General features: G+C 38.2%; 1 long non-coding RNA gene across 2 annotated transcripts in view; it reads right to left on the reverse strand.

Moving 5' to 3' along the window:
• Nucleotides 1-21,686, reverse strand: part of LOC107317169 (uncharacterized) — a 124,117-nt gene that overhangs the window by 98,676 nt on the left and 3,755 nt on the right. For both annotated transcript variants that reach the window (XR_014932623.1, XR_014932622.1), the window contains exon 2: nt 4,881-5,066. This is a non-coding gene — a long non-coding RNA (uncharacterized LOC107317169). The remainder of the gene's footprint in view (nt 1-4,880; nt 5,067-21,686) is intronic.

A 21,686-nucleotide genomic window follows, 5' to 3' on the forward strand; every position in this document is an offset into this window, starting at 1 on the left:
AAAATGAATGGTAAGGCAGAGTAGTGTCTGTTTAACTAACGTAAGATAGCTGAAATCATGTGGCTAAGAGTTGCTGTTTTTGCTCTGCCCCTTGGGTTACTGTAAAGAGAACACTCACTGTTTGAGTCTTGATCTCTCCATCCATAAAATGTGAAAGACAACATTATCTGGCTCAGGGGGATGCTGGGAGATTACATAATGTTTGCACAGCTATTTTAAAATACGAAGCACTGTGAATTATGAAGTATAATTGCTAAGAGTGAAGACTTAGTCTCTCTAAAGAAAATGAGAGTTTCTGAAGAGTATTATTTTAGAGAGCATTTAACTACCATAATCTACACTATTTATCTACTCACTAATTAAAATACTTCAGTCCATTAGAACTGATCAGAACAATTTACGTGAAAAAGACACAGTGTAGTTATCACTGAAGTATACTCAGTCTGATGAGAAATCATTAAGAAGTTAGCTCTGTACTTTCAAAAGGTCCTCCTTTCTTCTATGCTTAGTCTTTATAAGCTACTTAGTCAATAATTTAATTCTTTCTGTGTCTGTGTTTCAAGTTGGTTCAATCTGGGCTGCTAAGTGGTGCATTCCTTCCAAAGGATTCATTTACTGAGGAATTCTCTTCACAATGATTTAGTCTTTCATCTTGCCTGGATGCTGCTTTACTCATCACTAATTCACACTGCGCATCACAGGCTACATTAACATCTGCATCTTCTGGATGGAAAGTTTTCCTTTTTTCCCCTTTAAGAATATCTGTCATTCTGCAGTCCCAGTCGTCAGCTCCTAACAACCTTCCCAGCTGTACAGAAATGCATTCTGAATAAACATTGGAAGGAAGGAAGCATAAATATTTGACAGCATTCACAGTCAAGACAGGTTATTAAGCACTCAGCATTTCAGAAGAATACTCAAGACTGTCTTCCAATGAAGTATTACAAGTGAGATGCCAAGAGTTTTATAATCTAAGTAAGTTCTGTTGGAAGAGGCTATTAGTGACTGGATATCAGAAGGGAAGATTGTGGATAGGAGTAACATTTTGCAATTTTATTTTCATTTTGACTGCTTTTGTGATTATCATATTCCACATACCTGTATCTGTGTTACTTGGAATTTTCAGCATGTACAAAATGGGCACTGTTACAGAAGTTGTAATGAGAAATGAATGACTTCCTCCCCGTGGAGTTAGTGCTTATCCCATAGGTCTCAGCTTTTTTGGTCATCTGAAATACAACTTGGTTCTCTCATTCATCTTATGGGAAATGATAAATGCTATGGTGTAGTCATAAAAACTACTGAGGGATACACTGTTGAAGAAAATAAGATAATTTTATTTTTTCTCCATACCCCCAAATAGAAATTCACCTATTTCTCCAAGTTTCTAAGTGATTTCTCATTGAAGTATCATAGGGTGGGGACTGAAGCATAACATGGAAACATGAATAGAAGCCAGTCTAAGGAGCTTTCAAAAATCAAATTCCTAGCCATCAGACCCAACGGCTTCTTGGCAGAACTCATTATTTATCTTAAAATGATTTCTAAAGTTTCTAGCTTTTCTCTCTTTGCTGAGTTCAGACCAGTTTCAATCACCTAATTTAAATGATCTCCAGGTATGTTTTTATTCCTTAAAATAATAGCATAATTATGTGCAAATCTTCCCATGTTTTTATCAACACCAGCCACTTGTTACAAACCTGCTTGATATCCACATGTATTGTAAAATTATCTTTGCAATCACTATTTTATTCCTAAATTTGTGGCCAGTGCCATTCATACTCTTCAGGACATAACAGCTCTATTCTGACTGTATTCACAACCAGTGTGGTCTAAAGCAAGTGGTCACAAGACAGCAGGTATTTAATCTTTTATTCTTCAGAGCGTTCTGTCTGCAATCATAACCTCTATATCTAGTATAAACTACTAACACCATTTATTTTACCCTACTTAAAGTAGGGTAAATGCACTATTTTATTGGAACATTTGTACATATCTGCTCCAGCTACACTGCCCAAACTAATTGCATGTTCTCTTGACTTCCAAGGAACACGACCAAGAGCAGAGCTGTTCATGGGATGCTTTGCTCCCACATGTCCCAGCTCCTCTGCCTTGTGTCTGAAAGCTCATACATACATTAACAGCACCGAAGGCCACATCCTTTTAAAAGTCCCACTAGGCATCCTTCATGTCATTAGGCACCTAAATGACATGTCCAAAGCAATTAGGTTAGCTTTCTCAAACTGGGCTGTCCCAGAAATCTAGAATATCTGCCACAAACACACAAGGCTTGCAAACAGGAAAGTGAACAAGAGGAACACTAAAGCATGTGTGACATCAGGACACACATTTTCTTTTCTGATTGTATGTATGTTGCGAGTATATAACAGGAGAGCATTGTAGAATATTCCATAGAAATGGAGAGGGCCCCAGAAAGTTTAGGAAGCAATCTGTTGTTTTAGACTCTCCTGGGAGAGAAAACTCTTGTGCTGGCACTCATTTACACAGTAGAGTCCTTTCAATAATAACTTACTGACCCTACTCCGATGTCATTTCTGGAAACGTTATGATCTGTGCTGCTGCAAGTCAGAAATCCTCACTCCAGCCCTCCTACACCTGTGTGGAGCTGTACTGTGTCTGCACGAAGAGTCCAGCTGGGGCTTCTGGCACACGTACCTGAACTGGCAGAGCCAGTTCTTCAGATTATAAAAACTGCAGATTAGCAAGATTTTTCCAGTGATGTCAGTAGAACACTTTTGATGGAGTTTGGCAGGATAACATGCTATATTAAAACATGTTTTTTTTACTAAACTTTAGCCTAAACTTAATCTCTTTTCCAAACAATCCCAGTCACTGTAAAATTACATATAGAAATGATTTACACAGTGGATTTGTTTTATGATGACCAAACACGCATCAAACAAATTTTCCTATCTGAAATTTTCCTGCATGCTCTTTTCCTGTGCAGCTTAATGTGAGATTTCCCATATAGGAGGTGATACAACTTCTGAAAGCGCAGGGTCTACATATGGTGTCTACCCATGCAGTTCTATCTTAGTTTGTGACATAACTAGCAAATCCATTTTGCACAACTTTTCTAAGATGATATAACCTTTTGACCATAGGTTATGTAAATGTATACAAAACAAAATACGTATCTGTATATACCCAGCACAAGAGACAGACCAGTTAAATTGACTGTACATTCGTTACATCGTACAGTCAAGAAGTCTCACACTCTAGTCCGAAAGCACACAAATTCAGCACTGACTACTCAGTATTTAAGCATTTAATTCTTCTCATGTAGCAACCCTAACTACAGGGTAACAAAAGATCAGGCATCAGAACAATCAAGCATGTCAGTTCAGACTTTAATGATAGGCTCCTGTCAGCAAAGGATGAAAATCAGATCACAGAATCACAGAACAGTAGGGGCTGGGAGGGACCTCTGGAGATCATATAGTCCAATTCCCAATAGCTCATGTTTTTGAATTTTCCTGAGGTGTAATTGTACAGGGTGAATTACAGGAATATACAGTAATACTGCAGCTTTGCTGGTGGCATTTGCTGTGGGTTGTTTTTTATTTTATTTTATTTTGTAATAAGGAACATCCATACAGCTGCTTAAATTCAATTATTTGAGATAGCAATTTAGAACATATATTTCAGCATTAGCATTTATTTGCAAGTGTTTGTGTTTTTTTGAGGTAAAATATGGGAACTGCTTCAGACTTTTAAGAAAAATGTTAATTGTCTATGGGTGAAATGATTTTAAATCAGTGGTTTTTTTATTTGTTAACTAGTCTCACATGCACTGAATGTATGGACATTTGAAAATCCTGTTTAACCTGATTTTTTTTTTAAATAGGCATCTTGTTCCATTTCAACATAATCTTTTAAATGTGTTGCAGCAACAAGAACACATATGTCACATAAACTCAGCATCTTCAACTTGATGAGCTAACTAGTGCAGTGGCATAAATTGCATTTTCCTGCTTTAAGACTAAGCACATTATTTTTGTCTAATCCTCTATTTTACAGCAAATCCTTCCTGAGGAATTCTAAGCATTCAGAAAATAGAACAACATCATTTTATATTTCCATATAAGTGGGCTTTACCATTCCCTGTGACTACTTGACAGAGACACACAGCCTGCAGACTTACCCAATGTGCATAATAAAACAGACCAAGTGTAGCTCCAGTCCTAGTGATGTGTACTGTTGGCAAAAAAGTGTGACTAAAGAATGTTTAAATAAATTGCATTCAAAAATTAAAAATATAATAGGGATGAAATTCTAGACCAGTTGAACAAGGAACATGTTGCAGCTGACTCCAGTAGGGTTGTAAAGTAAATGCATCCCTTAGTGTCAGGATGGCAGAAGGCAATGCAGTTCTTTCTATGCGTTTGCATGTCCATAGTTAACAGCTATAGAAACATAGCACATACTACACTGAGAACTCAGTGATGCTCTCCAGGCTTGCATGCAAAGTCTAACAGCCTATCCAGAGTATAACTGAAGACTGGATCCTAATCCACATAGCCTCAATTTACAATGCAAAAATCAAAGCAGTATGTCCTGTCATAAACTGCCTGTCCCTATTTTGGGTACTAAGCCATCGACACTGAAATCTATAAAGTGCTCTCACACTGAAGTTGCCACTTGGTTATGGCAGGTAAGGTAGGGAAGGTCACCTCCTACATGTCATGTTGTTGAAGCCTGACAGACATTCTCCAGCAACAAGTGGCAAACATTTATCATCACTGTTAAAATCAGACGAACTATAGAAAATGAACACTGAAATTATACTAGAGAAGCACAGAACTGCAGGGGTTGGAAGAGACCTCGAGAGGCAGAGCCAATGCACATGCACTACTTACCATGCGGCTGTGGGTTATTGCTGAGCACTGGTGGCCATTCACACACTGTGGCTGCTGGCTGAGTGGGGCAGTTTGGAGAGCGCTGGTGGGGCAGTGGGAGATGCCTTTGTTCTGAACCCATCCATCTGTTCATTTTTTCTCATAAGGGCATCTTGAAGGAGTCTTTTTGCAGTGCTTCTAGCAGAACTGGTTTTGGAAACAACATAAGATGTACAGTACAATCAATAGCAATGAAATCATAAAACCCTTCACTGATTTCATATATGTTCCTTTAGTGATAAAGCTTAACTTATTCTAGATTGGGAAACAAAACCTGCATAAAACCCACAATTCTTATGACATCCTGCAGAATAAATCTGGGGAAGATTGGAGTGATCTTAAGATATTATTTTCATATGCAATTGTTCCACAGAGAGTCCACGGGGTTCACAAACTGTGATGCAGGTTTCTTACAAGCTTACTTTATATAAGACATGTCAAAAATGCTGCCATTATGCATGGATAGACAGAAGGTATAAATTAAATATTTCAAAAAAGAATCAGAGAGTTCTCTTCCACAGCTACACAAGCAACTGAAGTCAGCTGGAAAATGAGTTCTGCTGTCCTTGGAATTTCTAAACTATTAGGTGAGGTGAACATTTTAAGGCAAATAGACTCTAAGAAAGTATCCTGTTTATATATGAGAAATGCCATTTTGCTGTGATAAAAATGGTGTTAATTATCTATATCTGAATGTGTTTGTTTAGATTAGAATCACAGATCTGTCTCCAAACCAAAACCAAATGTAGATGCATCAAGATTGTTTTTGTCAGGTGTAATGCCCCCTCAGACAAAAACAGGAAAACTAATTTCTGCCTGAATGTGTTTTATTTAAGATTAAAGATCAAAATGTCCTAATTCTACAGGTCACAATATGTCTTTTAATCTACTTTCTCCATCTTGAATGAATTTGCATACTTTTCTTAGCCAACAAGTAAGGAAACTCCCAACAAAAGATAGTAGCATAAAAAACACAGGGTTGTTACACTCCTACATGTGAAGAACTAAGGAAGCTTTCAAAATGCTATCAATTAAAACCACTCTAAAATAACATATCTCTAGATAGAACAGAAAGGACAAAATTATCTGGAACTTGACAAATATTACCATGTATGAAGCTGTTTTTATTTTTATTTTTTAATACAGCGTAGTGAATTCAAGTTCAGTTTTTTTCTTAGAGAGCTCTTGGATGTCATAGCTAACTCAGAGTCTGTGGTCTTCTGAACTGCACCCAGTCACCTGGGGTAAAGAAAGTAGCTTGCTCATACTTACATAATTATATCACTGTGACCTAAACTGCTGTGAAGTCCTTCAACTTTCTATAAGCAGCCAAGGAAAACTGAAGTACCATAATCCACAAGGTGCGTTATCATGGAAGTGATGTCTGTGGGACCTTTATAGAGTCCTGAATCAGACTCTGTACTGATGTGAGCTGCTGGAGGCAAGAAGGGTATCTGAGGGACACACTGGCCTCTTGTACCAATAAAGGCTGATGTACTGTAGTTTCTAATGGTCCTGCTGTCATGTTTGTAATGTTGCTGTCAATATTCTACATCATAATATCATGTGCAGTATGGATCATTAAAAGGTTCATACTCCAGTTCCATGCAGAGGATGAGCCTCACCCTGGGAAAGCCACCTGTCTGATCATGGTGTCTCCCCTGACAGCCTCCCCAGTTCACAGAGGGCACATCAAGATTCCTACTTTGTGAGCATCCTAGTTTATATCCATCTGATATAAATTCATCCTTTATAGTCTATTAGATTTAGCTACAATTTTCTCATCTTTCAGAGTCAGAGTTCTTTGATACTTTCTGCACTATCACATCTGATATAGACTTGTCTGAAATTGGTATGGATGAAATGTGAAATGGGACTTTAAGGTTCAAACGTTCAGTGGGAAACAAGCACTATGATGAGTCCCCAGTTACATTTCAGTTTTGGCTCCTGCCTGTTGAAATTCATTTAATACATGTCACATCAACTTAATTCATCAAACTTTTGTGCTAGTTTAAGATGAAGGCTTTACAAAACAGATTAGGACTTCAGTTTTATGGTTACAATTTTGGAAATAAAATAAACTAGCCTAACAGAAACTGGGAACCTCTGTTTAACAATATTATTTACAGTAACATTGTTTCATTCTGTACCAAAGCAATGTCATGCAGGCCATTCTCTTGTTTCTTTCGCATTTGGTCAGGTTGACAAGACCTATAAACCATTTGACAACATGAGATTTTTTTCTAGGCCACTGAAACTTCCACAGTTTTCCAAGAACCATTATAAATATACTGCCCAAAAAGTTCATGAGACATTTTCTAAAACTCCCAGAAGAAATTTGTTGCTGTTAAGTAGAAGGTGCTGTTTTAAAATGCCCCTTAATAACTGCAGGAATGGAAAAATTTTCATCAAGCTGTCACGCGAATGCATCATCTACCTCTTTCCTAGTTGTAGCACAGAAATACATATCGAACACATTCTCTCCTCCCTGCAATAAGGACATTGCCCTTACATCTAGTAATGGAATATAATGGCTTTGTTCCTTTAGTCTTAATGTAGTACCATTCTTTATTGACCACAGACCTTTATATTGCTTCTTATTCTTCCCTTATAAAATTTCTACTACTTCTACTTTTCCATTTACATTTGCTGAATTATCTTTCCATATTTAAATACATTCCTCCTATCCCACATATTTCTTTTTAAATCAGTTTAAAGTTTTCTTTCTTTGAGGTTTTAGGTTTTGGAGATAGAAAAGTAAAATATTGCCATCTACTTTCCAAGTAAGATCAATATTTACATTTTTCCCCTATGACTTAGCTCACGATCAATTACAGATTTATGAGCATTAGAAGGATTTTATTATGCTCATATATACCTCAAGTAATCATTTCATAATCGGAACAACCACCAATATTTAGTTTTAAGAGGAGTTCCTACATAAGCATTAAGAGGAAGCTTACTATGGATTTCAATGGTAGATGTAATGCTTATCAAGTAAGGAAGCTGATACTTAAAACATTTAATTCTTAAAGGAATTCCAACATTCTCCAGCAGAGAGGCATGACAGTCTGAGTAACCATGATGATATAATAACAAACATTTACTACTGTGGACGCAAGCTGTATTGTTCATGTTGGTGTTTGCCACAGATCCCCAAATCATACAGATACTGCCAATGAAAGCACTTGGACAGCTAATACATGCATAGTCAGGAGTGCATGCTCCAGCTTGTGAGGAATTTGGACTTCATTTCCAAACAGTGAATGATTTTTCAGTCATATGGATTTGTTTATTGGCAAAGTTGAACTTAGACTTAACAGTGATGATTCCCAAATTGTTATTACTCATGGTCATAACCAAGAATCTCATCTCAAATATCACAATGCCTTCAGCAGTTTTGATCCTAAGAATTTGATTTACTACCAGTACTTATTTTCTCTGCCTCCCCACATACTTTTTTTTTTGGTAATTAGTTAAAAACTCATCTGATTGACCTAGAATGACAGTCCATTAGAACAGGCATTTTCAAAATGCTAATTGCAGATCACTAATGGCACACAAATCACTTCAAAATGATTGTTACATAGAGGGGTGCACAGGAGCCAGGGCTGAGCCTGGAAGAGAACAGCACCCAACTCTGAGCCTAAAGGTGATGTTGCTTGTTTTAAATAAAAGGAGGAAAGAAATTGTGGTGTATAGACTGCAGATCCCAGTCCCTGCCCCATTGTTGGCCAAAAGACATCAAACAGTGGTGGACAAACAAATCCTCCCATATATCCTAGGCACACTCCCTCCAAAATGTTTTCTGTTGTACAGAACTCACCTCCTTTTGTCATCCTCCCTCCCCCGGCAGGTAAGTTACTGAAAGAATATTAGGAAATATATTGGAATGGAGATAAATTTATTTCACTGGCAGTTATATCTGCTTAAAACCTTGAAAAAAAAACAGGCATTAACTTTGCTATGTTTCAGTTAACCCATCATTGTGAATTCAGTTTCCTATCTGTGCAATTTGTTAGTATCCACACACACACACACAAAAAGCAATAGATAGATAAGAATAATTTATCAAACAATAGATAGATAAGAATAATTTATCATTAATTTCCTGTTTCAACTAGGATAAGAATCAAATTATCACGGCCTTTAGATGAAGTTGATCATTCTTTTCCATACAAATCAGAGTCTAGGAATAAGAGAAATGTTTTGCTTCTGAAACAACTAACCTCCCCTTCTGCACAAGAAAAATTTGATTTTCCTTCCAAATGCTTGTCAAACAGAAACTCATAACATTTTGAACAGTTGTCATGTGCAACTAAAACTAGAATGAAGTGGACAGTTTCCACTGACAGCCAACACTGTGTTACTCTTTCAGCAATACTTGCCTGTGTACTACATCTATTTTATTGCTTGTGTCCATGGTTTCCTGTGACTTACATGACCACACGTCCATTGCATCACACACAGCCATTTCCAGGTCTTATCAAATATGTAAATCTCCATTTTCACTCTGGAAACTTGGGTTCACATTTGAATATTTCACAGAAATATGCACTTTCAACCATGGCCACAGGCTAGTGTTCCCTTGTGTAACTCATCCATTTTTAGAACTAAGAGTACAATTAAGCAGCTCAAGTCATGCAGAAGATCACTGGGATCTGTACATATTCTGCATGCAAGGCTGAATTTTGTGGGCTTTTTTTGTTCATTTTTAAATTTTTTTTTGTTAAAGCACTTATTTGAACATAAATAGATCTAAAACCCATAAATAGCTATATTCAAGTAATTAAAGACTGTAAAAGATGCCATGTCAAAGGACATTTTCCTTGGGTCAGTATGGTACATCAAATTAAATTATAGAAGGCTTTTATTAATCAGTAAATTGCAGTATTTCTTCATTTATTAAGGCACTTGGCAAACATTTCTCACATTAGGCAATTAAAAAGGCAATAGCGCTGTTTGGCAACTTTGGAAGCATTTAACTTCAAAATTGTAAATTAAAACAAAGACTGAAAATAAAACAATCATCTCTTGTTGCTTTTGACTTCTGGACTCACAATCAGAAATTAGGGATGTGGTACATCAAGGCTGCCTGGGGGTCACTGGGGAAAGTAATTTCAGTCAACAATTGCATGCGAGGAGCTCCTGCACTAAAATGAAAAAGTATGTCAGAACATTTGTTTATGAAATTAGGAGGATTTAAGCATTTAATAAAGCATTACAGGCTCATCAAGTCCTCTTTAACCATATTTAAAGGAATAAAGCTGTGCTGTAGCCCTGTGACTAGCAAGGAGTACCTTGACGATATTAAAATCAAATCAAATATTCATATGCAATGGGATCTATTTTAAAAAGCAGGAAAATGAAGAATTGCTGGTGCCAAGAATGTCATGTTAAATATAAACAGAAAAATGAGTGCAGGAAAATAATCATCTTCAATTTTGTACAATCCCTAATCCAAGCAGGTTTTGAAGTTCTGGTAAGTCTTCCCTCCTTTAAAGTACTTTAGAAAGTTCTTGGCTTTAACAACTTTGCTTAGAGAGCCCCTTGGCAAATAACATATTCCTCTTTGCTGATGCCCAAGAGTTTCTGAAACACGCTGGAATTCCCATAAATAATGACACGGTAGTTTTGCGTGGCTTGGAAAATTGTTTAAGGTAATTACCCTCAAAAAGTTAGATATTTAACTGAATTTCTTGAGGAGGTTTTCTCAGTTTTATAAGGAAACTCTACTGTTACACCTAAACTGTTATTTGGATGGTTCAGCTCTCAAAGGTACTGATCACACAGCAGGAGTTCTCATGAATTTTGGAAGTGGGAACAGAGGAAAATGCTCACATTTAGATGACTGTTTTTGAAATCTTGAATTTAAGCCTAAATTTTGTCCCATTTCTCTTGATAACTGGCTTTCTCTCAGAATTTCCATTAGTGCCTTCTCTTTCCTTCTGGCCTGAACATGGGAAGAACAGCCTCTCTCTTTACCTAAAAGTTTCATCTCTTGTGTTCATTGACAGTGAGAGAAAATGAATGAATTTAAAGAAAAAATAAAACCCCTTTAAAACATTGTTACCATCCTTCTCCCTGTCTTGCTTCCAACTAGTAAAGCCATTCCTGATCATGTTTTGAGTCCCAGTTTCACTTCAGACCTGTTTTAACCCACCCAGTTTTTCCTTTTACAAACCCAACCCACTAGGTAGCACACTCAGTAGTTCTGGTTATTAGAAAGCCCCAGAGCTCTTTATAATTTAACACACAGTCGGGGGAAGCCTGATGCTCTACCACGACTCTTGTCTGTGAAGCTGTTGATGGTCAGAACCTGTCACACAGAAAATCTCTCTCTTCCTGGAGCAGCTGCCCAGCTCAGGGCAATGAGGAAGACAAGAAAGTTCTGCACCAACTGGGCAGATGTCAAACTAAGTGTGTGGTTACTTGCATTATGAGCAGAGATTTACTTCACAGCCTGTGTATTTCTTATACAAAAGCACTTGAGACTACCCTTAAATAATTCTCATTTTCTCTCTTTGGATTTTTTTCCTTGTCCTGCCATTGACAGTACACTTCTTTTTACTCCCTATTCGGCCAGAGCATTCAATTTATATTACTTTCACCTCTTTATTTTTTTTCCACCATGACACGACTGTGATGTCCTTGCCCTGGCCAGAGCCACCACCCCTGTTACTGGAAGTCCTAATCTCAAGGAAATTTTAATCCCTGCCATTTCTTTTTAGGTGGGTGTAACACATCTACACACAAGCCTAATATGGGAATGTAAAACTGAAGCTGAGCTGTTTTTAAGACAGTGCTGGGGGTGGAGTTGGCTGGAGTTCAATTCTGTACTCAACAGCTCACTGTAGCTCAATATTTGTGCCTGTGTTTCTGTTTGTATGGTAGAGCACTATGGCTTTTCATTAAAAATCATACACAGACACAAGACAAATGTGTTCTAGCTTTTTAGAAAGACATCATAAAATGAACTCCATGGAGATGTGTAAGCCTACCTCGTCAGTATCTTTTCTACTAAAAGTAACGCCCTCCAATGCATACATTGCTTATGAAAATTATAGTTTCACATCTTTGCAAATACATGCTTCCTCTGGATGACCCGAGGCATATTCAGCAGTGCATTCACTCAGTACACTTATTTTACAGAGGAATCAGTGACACGACAAGAGAAAAGAAAAAAAAGATAAAACATAAATCAGGAGGGTCTACCCCAAAGCAGTGTTTGCTGTGTGTATACATGGGTAAAAAAGATGACTGGGACTTATAAATCCAGGACAGAATCCATTTGAAAACCAGATTGTCATGCTTAATGCATAAGTCCCCACATACTGCTGCGTTCAACAAACACAAAAGAACTTTCAAAGCATATTCAACGTCAAGTTTCAACACTGAGCACTGCACAGAGGAGCAATAACAGATGATGATGTTGCAGTCTCTCTTGCTACTGTCCAGTGCCAGCCGATACTGTCCTGCCCCATGAAATCATCTGCCCTAGCCATGCTCCTGCTTCTGCAGTCAGGGTCATGCCAGCTCCTGACAGCCAGACTGGGACCTTTGGTAGGCATTATCCCTGGAGTCAGAGTGACACATGCATTAATTTGTATGTGCATATGTATACACGCCTAAAAACATACACAGCCTTATTCACATTTGTATATTCTTTATGAAAATTTAGATAATCGTAATATAGAGATTACAGTTTCTCTTACTAATTGGCATTTGCTTCAGATCCTGCTTAAATTTGGGATGGAAACATTGAAAAATGGCTCAGCTATGCAGCCTTTCCTAATCGTGCTTTAGGACAGCCCTCCAAAGACTCCTGCCAGTCCTACAGAGAGTTCCCCAGGTCATCCCAGAGAACGAGCCCACACAACACTTCCCAGTTTGTCTTTAGAACAGGCAGTGTAATGCATCCCTCTGCTCTCATCCACAACAAGCAGGGACTCTACTAAGAATTCCTGACACATGCAGATCTGTCCTGGAACTACCCACAATAGGGATTAAAGAGATGTACAATTTAACCTCAATTCATAATCCTGCTTAAATCAGGAGCAAAATAAATCACTAAGAGCAATGACAGTACTGTTCTCAGTGCTCCGCATGTGACCCTGACAGATCCCGTTGGCGTGCAAGAAAGAGTGCTGCATGCACTACAGGAGCATATTGTGCATGCATCAAGCGCTGCATGCTGTCCACACTTCCAAGATGCAAACACTGGTATGTTTAACAATTGTACACACAATGAAGTGCCTTTCTGGAAAAAAAAAAAAAAAAAAAAAAGAAAGAAAGAAAGAAAAAGGCTAGCTTACTATCCCAAGTTTGCTGAATCCCAGATGTACTGCCATTTGCTAGACAGGGCACATCACTTTGAATCACTTTGAAGGTATTTTCAACAGTTTCAGCAAACTGTTACTTACTTGCAGAGCCTATCCTGCCCCCTGCTTGTTCATTAATGAGTATCGACAGACATCTGATTCCCCAGTTCTGAGTGCCAAATGTGCCAGAATCCTGTGTAATCGGGATGCTCGGTTTACAAAGCATATTTACAGAAGGAATGTAGCAGTCACTTAATAGCTGAGATCACTGAAAATCTGAACCTGGGGACTTCCATCATTTTTGGAGCATCTTAGCACCTACACTTCACTGGGCACTTGTGATGAGCTTTTGTTCATAGGTCAGATGTAGCAAAGCAAAGGATTTTATCTTATTTTTATCTTAACAGTGTATTCCTTTTTGGAAGTAGGATTTTTATAGCTCTCAGCCAGACTGATCCTGAGACACATAGTTCTGTATTGGCTATTTGTATCTGATCAAAATGAGGACCAGGCCGTTCTGCAAAGCACGCCCTACATACCAGCTCCCGTCATGCTGAAACCCGTTCACACTGATTCAGTCTCTATAGGTGTCTCCCCTTTGCCATTAATAAACCGCAGTCTCTCTAGGGAATAACTGGGATGCTATTCCCGGCTGGAAGCCTAGGACTCAGAAAAAATAAGAATTGCTTTTTTAAGGCAGAGTCTAATCCCATTACAAGGTCTGATACAGCTGCAGGAGAGATAAACTGGAGAGCCATTTAAAAAATTTAGGTTGGTTATAATAGCCTAAGCTAATCTATTTCTTACTCACTGTATTTCCTAATTCCTCTCCTAACACATTGCCTACAAAATTTCATGGTAAATTATTGTTTTTTAAACATTATATGTTAGCAATAACCTGGCTGTTCAGATCTGCACTTTCAGAACGTTTTGAAGCCATGTTCAGAGATGAGTTTTCTCTCCAAGTGTGTTTGAAGGGGGATGGATGTAAAGTTTATATCGATCAGATTTACTCACAGAAATAATTTCTCAGAAATTTTACATTTAAGCCGATTTTTATAGTCTCTAGGAATTATTAAAAAAACCCTCAAAATCTCCCTCATTCCCTAAATCCATACTCAGATGGTCTAGCCAGTAGTCTGATCCAGTTGTGCTCTATTTTTACTCTGGGTGATGGAAAAAGAGAAGAAGAATTTGCATTGCTTTGTGCTAGCTGCAGTCATACAGCTGTAGTTGCTTTGATTCAGATGGGATGAGACAGAGGAGGTCTCATGTGACACAGTGACTGTGAAAGTGCTTTACTAGTACAAGACAACACTGTGGCACACAGTGCACAAGGACGGTGTAAGATCTTGCCACTCAGATTCAGTAGGGCTTCATGCCTGTCATGCTGAGCTCACAGTGGCTTGCTGCTGTGGGTGAGGAGTAGTGGTAGGTCAGTATTGCCCTTTCTGCAAACATGAATGAAAATATTAGGAAGTAAGAAGATATTCCTTGAATGTATTTTGTAGAAGCAGAAAAAAATATTTTTTCCTTAATTCCACGATGCTTCCTTCCAGATTTGCTGAATATGGATGGGAAAAGTTGATCAGAAAATGCAGCTCCCTCTCCTGCTCAAAAATTTGAGCATTTCTTTAATTTTTTCCCCTGGGAAATTTGTTGGTCATTTTGATTTAGCTGTTTGCTATTTTATTTCCAACAAGAAACAGAACTGATGTTGCTATTAAAACAAATTTCCCATTAAAAAAAAAAAAAAAAAAGAGAGAGAGAGAGAGGATTGAGAATTGCTACTTTTACCAGACTAAACTTTTGTTTTTATGTCAACTCTCATTTTTGGAGTTCCCTTGCCCCTCCAGGAGCCCTGCTGCAGGAGCCTGGTGGCACAGACCTGTCTCTCTGCCCAACACCTTCCTGAGGCTCACACTCAGATCTCATTCCTGGCACAGTCTGTGTGCGGGGGAGAAGCAGATGAATCTTCTGCAAATTCTGCTTCTTCCAGGCAACTCGCAGTGTATTCTTTCAAATCTAAATGCATGTTTTCTTATAGAGGTAAAATACATTATTTCCAATGCCTAAACTCCTCCACTTTAGCAGACATAATTTAGTCTCAAAACCCATGGAAAATAATTGTCAGTGCAGACACACAGGGGTGGATTACGGTAAAACATTTAATTTCTTTCATTTCTTGGTTCTACCCTAGTGCTATTTAACTGTCTCCTTCTTTACACATACACATGCTGCTTTTATATATCCTTCATCTTATAAAGTGTGCTTCACCAACAGGCTAAGCAAACATTTGCGGTGATATATAACACTTCCTGACAACGTCAAGCCAAATAGACTGTGATCCAAGAGCAGGCTTGATTTCCCTCCGTCTCCTCTCCTCAGGCGAAAGCTCGAGTGAATAGACGAGCCCTGTTCTGCACCTTGAAGGTCAAAAGAAGAGCTCTGACAAACCAACAGGGAAACGAATGCTAGGGCTGACAGGCTTCCACCAGGAACCATCCGCCTCCAGCATCCCAATAACCAAACCTCAATATCACTGAGAAAACGACCCATTTATTATCTGTTATTGCAGTACAGGACAAGAGAAAATCACTGGTACTTGGATAATAAGCACAAAACTGCAGAGACTCATAGATTCTGAGCAGCCTTTTACATTAGGCTAGTTGTGGGTTTGGTATTTAGGAGCAGCCTTGAAGTCCACAGAAGTATCAAAGAGAGAGCACAGCAAAGGAAAAATGACTTAGAGTCCATATTTCAGATGTTGTCATATTTTCCTTCATTGCTTAAGACTTTTTTGCAACATAAATATTAGATAGCTGCAGGTTCTTCATGGAAATCATGTTCAGCGCTCAATTCCCTTAACTTAGTTTATTTGTATCTTCCATTTTAGTGATTTTCCCCAAGTCCAAGTAGACAGATAAATAATTTCAGTACAAAAGTTGCTACCCGTACTTGTATAATTTAGTCCCAAATTTCCAGCAACCCAGCAAAGATGAGAGTGGAGATGTCTGCTGGAAATTTAATGTAGCTGATTATTGTCAAGCAGATGGACAGAGCAGCAAATGCTGTAGCAGACATCCACCTAGCCATGTAGCAAATGAAATTGCAAGGAAAGATGACAGCCTACAGTATGCAATGCATTTCTACAACTCAACATTATTTAAATACTAGCTAATTGTGGTGTTCTCAGTATAGCTGAGAATGCAATGCACTGATCATTCCAAGACAACGAGTAAACTACTTTTTGGTCAAGGAAAGAACAGTGAATGTCAGCTAGATGCCATTACAGATAACACATTTATAAAATGAGAATGAGCTACATCCTTATATGTGCTTATGCAGATTTTTCTTGATTATGGCCTTGAAATCTATATTCAAACTCTTTTGTGAATCACCCTCCTAATTTCTCTTTCCTTCTTAGCAAAGAAAGCTTTATCTTCTACAATGACTTGTACATTTCTTTTTTTCAGAAAACTCTGACGGAGAAAATACTTCTTCAGTGCACTTGGGACACCACATAAGTGATGCTTCCTAAACAGCTGACCCACTTCTTTCTTAATGGCTTTGCTTTTAGATGATACTGACTTTTTTTCCAAAAACCTTAATGTAGAAAAACTTTCAGAGAGGTTGAGGGGTGCTACCTAGGACCTCCTGGCTTATTCTGAAAGTCTAATTGCAAGCTGTTTTTTTCAGCTGATCTAATTATCATGAGAGACTAACAACGTTTGCACTGTCCCAGCCCTTTGCAGGGTTAAAACATGCTCACTTCACACTCTGCAAGCAATTCTGGCATGAACACACAGGAGCATGGTGGGCTTCACCCCAACACAGCTCAGCAAGGTGGATTTGCTCTGTCATTATAGTGTTGGCTTGAGCAGCACAAACTTGCCAAATCAGGCAGGTATGGCCCAGCTCCTCCTTCTCCTTCCAAGGCACAGGCAAAGACAAATGTAAACAGGACATTCATTTTGGAGGTCAAGCCAAACCTGGTTATTTTTTGCATCTCCTTTTTGTTTTTACTTTATTTGCTATCACCAGCACGTGGCTAGTGCATTGCCTTCAGTAGTCTGCATTATAAAGCTGACTGTGTATTAAACATATTCAGTATTTTGGAATTTCTCTGCAAAATCTTTTTGCAAATAAAAGAAAAAAAAAGGAGGATTTTCACTACCTCACTGTACACATGGGTGAGAAGAGCTCTCTAGGCCTAAGGAGAATTAATACAGGATCTGGTTTACTCCTGCAAGCCAACTACTGCTAGAACCTGTACAAGCTGCTAAGTTGAACCGTAACCAACTGCAAAGTGTCTACAGCTAATCAGCAAAGATCAGTTGCTATCTTTGCAGCTTTTGTAATACTGAGTACAATTTGCCAGAGCAGCACACCTCGTAATACCGTCAGTCGGCCTCAGCTGCTACAGTTCATTGCACATCTTTTGTGCCATCCTGGGAATAGCTGGCATTCCCGCAGTGTGCTTCTGCATATGCCTTCGCTATCACAGTCCTGCATGGTGCAGACGACTGCAGCATTTTGGAATCTGCTCACAAGGAGGACGCAGATTCTCCACGTTTATCAAAAGAAAGAGAATAGTTTTATAGTATCACAGTCCTGCTACAGACTGGGAAGATTTGCAAGTAAGTTTCCCAAAGAAAAATACCTATTCAATATATTTTTATACCTTTTATTCTCCTCCTCTCCACTCCCCCTATTTTAGACAGGTCTTAAACAGGAGACGAAAAACTGACCCTTGGTACATGTTCACAATAGTTATTATCACTAAATTTCATTTTATGGGAAGTTCTACTGTGTGAGCATATCTATAGAAATGAATAAAAAAAGCATGTTTTAAGACACAGTACAAGAAGTTATAACTTGGAAATGTGTGGTATGAACACAAACCAGTTCTAGTGATGCTTTAAAGTGGTAGAAATGTGATGTATTTTTTAAGAACTCTTGGCAACTTATTAGTATCAACTAAATATAGCACAGAAGCTTCCCATATTGGTTTGTATGTTTAGATCCACTGTTTCTTACCAGTATTTGCCATGAGTACGTTCTAAAATATCATTATACTGTGCCCAGTTATCACCAGTTATTACTTTTGTAATTACAGAATTTGTGTCATTTTGAAGGGAAAACTGCTCTGAGCAACTGAACACGTGTTAAAATTATCTTTGGTTTATTACAAAGAAAATAAAGATAGATCAGGGTTACAGATTCCTAATGTTATATGTAAGCTCTTCAGTAGTATGAGAGGTAATGAGAAGATCGATAGATCTTGATTTCTTTGAATGTATACACTTATTCTCCCAGAGTGCATACATGTTCTATTAACAGTTGCACTGATACCATTTCAGCGATCCTTAGGGATACCTGAGGCTGGGGAGGATCCTTCTCTCACGTCCTGCACCCTGGAGCACTGGCCTTCCCATGCAGGTAGCAGCTGTACTTTGCAATACAGAGCTTTAATGCAGTTCTAGCTCAGACTGTGGAGCAGCCCCCAAGGTGTATTGGCCCAGGACAAGGAAGGCAGCATGTCCTGTATTCAGTCCCAAGCCTGGCTCTGCTGCTGGACCCACAGCTGCCCTTCCCAGCAGCTATATCTCCTTCTGAAGCTCAGGCAAGACCAAAGCTTTTCTACTCCAGATTTTAGCAATACAGGGAGTACAAATACAAACAAAAGGTGTGGTTCAGAAAAGACTAGGAAGTTAAAATAACCACAGAATTAAAAAGAAGGGAGCAATGACAAACGTGTCAAAATAATAGTAATATACAGCTCCTGTAATTGCTCTGAATCACAGCTACATATTTTGACAGAAGAAAACCTGAAGTACTGTAACAGTGTAAAATCCTGCCATGAGCTATGATACCTAACTTACATTAACTTACTTATCTCTATATTACTCATACCTATAGCAAACTCCCACGTTTTAAACTTACATCATACTTTAGAAGATGATAGTAAAAAACAAAACAAAACCAAACACATTAAGTTCACAAAAGTAGGAAGTACGGTTCTAATCAAGGTAATGATTATTTTCAGTAGGTTTACATTTTGAACAAGTACTGCAGAGCTGGACCTGGAAACAATTCACATGGTGGTGAACCACAAAATTCAGTGCTGCAGCTAATAAAGTACAAGAGTTTCACCTCTTTTGACTTGCTGGGATAGAACCACTGAGCATGAATTAAGCTTTTCGAAAGCAGAAAAAAGTACTTCTTTTGTAATCTGTAGTTTTTCCAGGGCAGAGAAAGCACAGGAAAAATACTAAGGGTAACAGATGATGAGCGATAGTGAAGAGCTATGCAAAAGAATCTTTGATATCTGAGATGACGGAACTTAGGAGAAGCAGAGGTCAGAAAGTGCTTTTTGAGTAAGATGGTGCCTTTCCTTACAGGCTACAGCAAATGTTCTTGTGAGAATGATAAGCAAATATTTTTATGTTTGGTAGTACTCTCAATGGCAGAGAAAGTCCTGTTTCTGCCATTTGATGATCTCTAATTCTTATCTGATTGCCATGAGGAGGGTGTCTGAAAGCTGCACAAAAGACTCTTCAGCTTCACAACATTTCAGTGAAATAGAGCATTTGCGCTCATCTTACAGATGGAGAAGACAGAGAAGCTCAGATAAAAAGCATGTGAGACAAGAAGTCCCTGGCAAAACACAACATGGAGCCCACGCCCAGACTACGCTGCTAACCACTGCAAAGCCATCCTTTCAAGCTGAATTATGTCACTAATTCAATAACACCATAATGAGAACTAGATTGCACATGCAGCTTTGGAGGCTTCGTCTTTTCCTTTATTTTTTTAAAGCTACCAAACACCTCATTAGCATGCAGACAGTTTGGTGGGGGTTGCAGCTGTAAGAGGAGAGTACAGACTTACTGATGGACAGCTGAGGGTTACAGTGTGCATCTTTATGTCACGAAGGCATGGCCTAGCGAAGAGGAGCCTAGAATGTTTAACACAACAGTGACATCAAACCAAGCACATTCATGTATCTCTCTGTAAGGAAAGCCAGGAGGCTAACTGAAGGACACATTTGTCCTACCACTCTTTACAGATTTAAATCAGTATTTATTTTTTTTAATTCACCAAATTCACAATTCAAAAAAGTCTGGGCAGGAGCAATGCACCAGAGCTATCAGAAAATACTAGAATAATTTTAAAACAATCACAGTCATAAAGAAAGCATATAATCTAGTCAACATATAAATGTATAAAACAAGTCAAAAAGCATGAACTGACAACTGTGAATGCTGCCAACAAAAAATCTCAGCATATTATACATACATCTCCAGTATCTTGAGGACTCAATATGACAAAAGCACTGTAGCCAAATAAAAAAGAACAAATGTATAATTCATGGGGAATGGTTCCTTAACACACTGGAGATTTTGTCTGTCTAAAAAAAATGTCATGAAACATAAGAAGCAGTAGTATTTGCCTCTAAAACCGCAGTCATGTTTCGTTTGTCTAATATCATCCTCACTAAAACATACAGTTTGGAGCTCAGCCCTGTATTTTGTAGAGATTTCTTCTCTTGTTGATTTATGTATCCTTACTGGAAGGCATAGCCTGCTTCTTACCTCCGTGTAAATGAGTTAGAAAGTAGCAGATTTACTAGTAGGTTTAAAACACTCCTTTGACTGATGGACTGATTTTTAAATGTGGCACAACTGACACTAGATAACAAATTTAGGTAAAAAGTATTTCACAGTCCAATCTTTGTTTCATTTTTATATCACCTTTTTTATCATACAAAGCAATGGTTGAGAATGAAACAAAGACTTCCCCAATTTGACCTTCAGTTGTCTCTTTTCCACTCCCCACACCCCTTTTGTCTGTTTTATTCAACATAAACATATTATATAAGCAAACTGAAGTGTTTATAAAAGAAAAAAAACCCTTATCTTCTTAAAAGTTTGTGCACAAATTAGAGTAATTAAGTGCTAGCTAATTGGACAACAGGAGCAATCAGGAAAAACATATATGTACAGCGTCTGGTAAAACAAACAAAAAAAAGCAACACTTGCAAAAAACATTGTAAATTATTATTATTATCATGTAATATAGACGGCTTGAGAAAATAAATCTCACCTAGCTGACAAGGAAGCACCTTTTATAGGAGGTTAGGCAGAAGCACACAGCTAATGTTAAATCCTAAAGGCTTCCATCTTTATGCTAATTCAGGCTCCCAACCTGCTACAGTCCAATGGACATACAGTACCTCAACCCCACAACTGTCAGGCTATATTATTTTCAGTACAGCAATTATTTCAGTGACCTACTTTTTACATGAGCAGCTTCTTACTCTAGGCAAGAATCAAAGCATATCAGGGAAGTTTTTATTAATATTATCAAAGATTCCCTGCTCTGTTTTAGACTCTAGAATCAACAGGAAAATTTGATGTGGGCATTTTTGGTGAAACTCTCG

Source organism: Coturnix japonica, chromosome 11, assembly GCF_054131305.1.
Source record: "Coturnix japonica strain WE chromosome 11, WE-NBRP24, whole genome shotgun sequence".
In the NCBI taxonomy this organism is placed as follows: domain Eukaryota; kingdom Metazoa; phylum Chordata; class Aves; order Galliformes; family Phasianidae; genus Coturnix; species Coturnix japonica.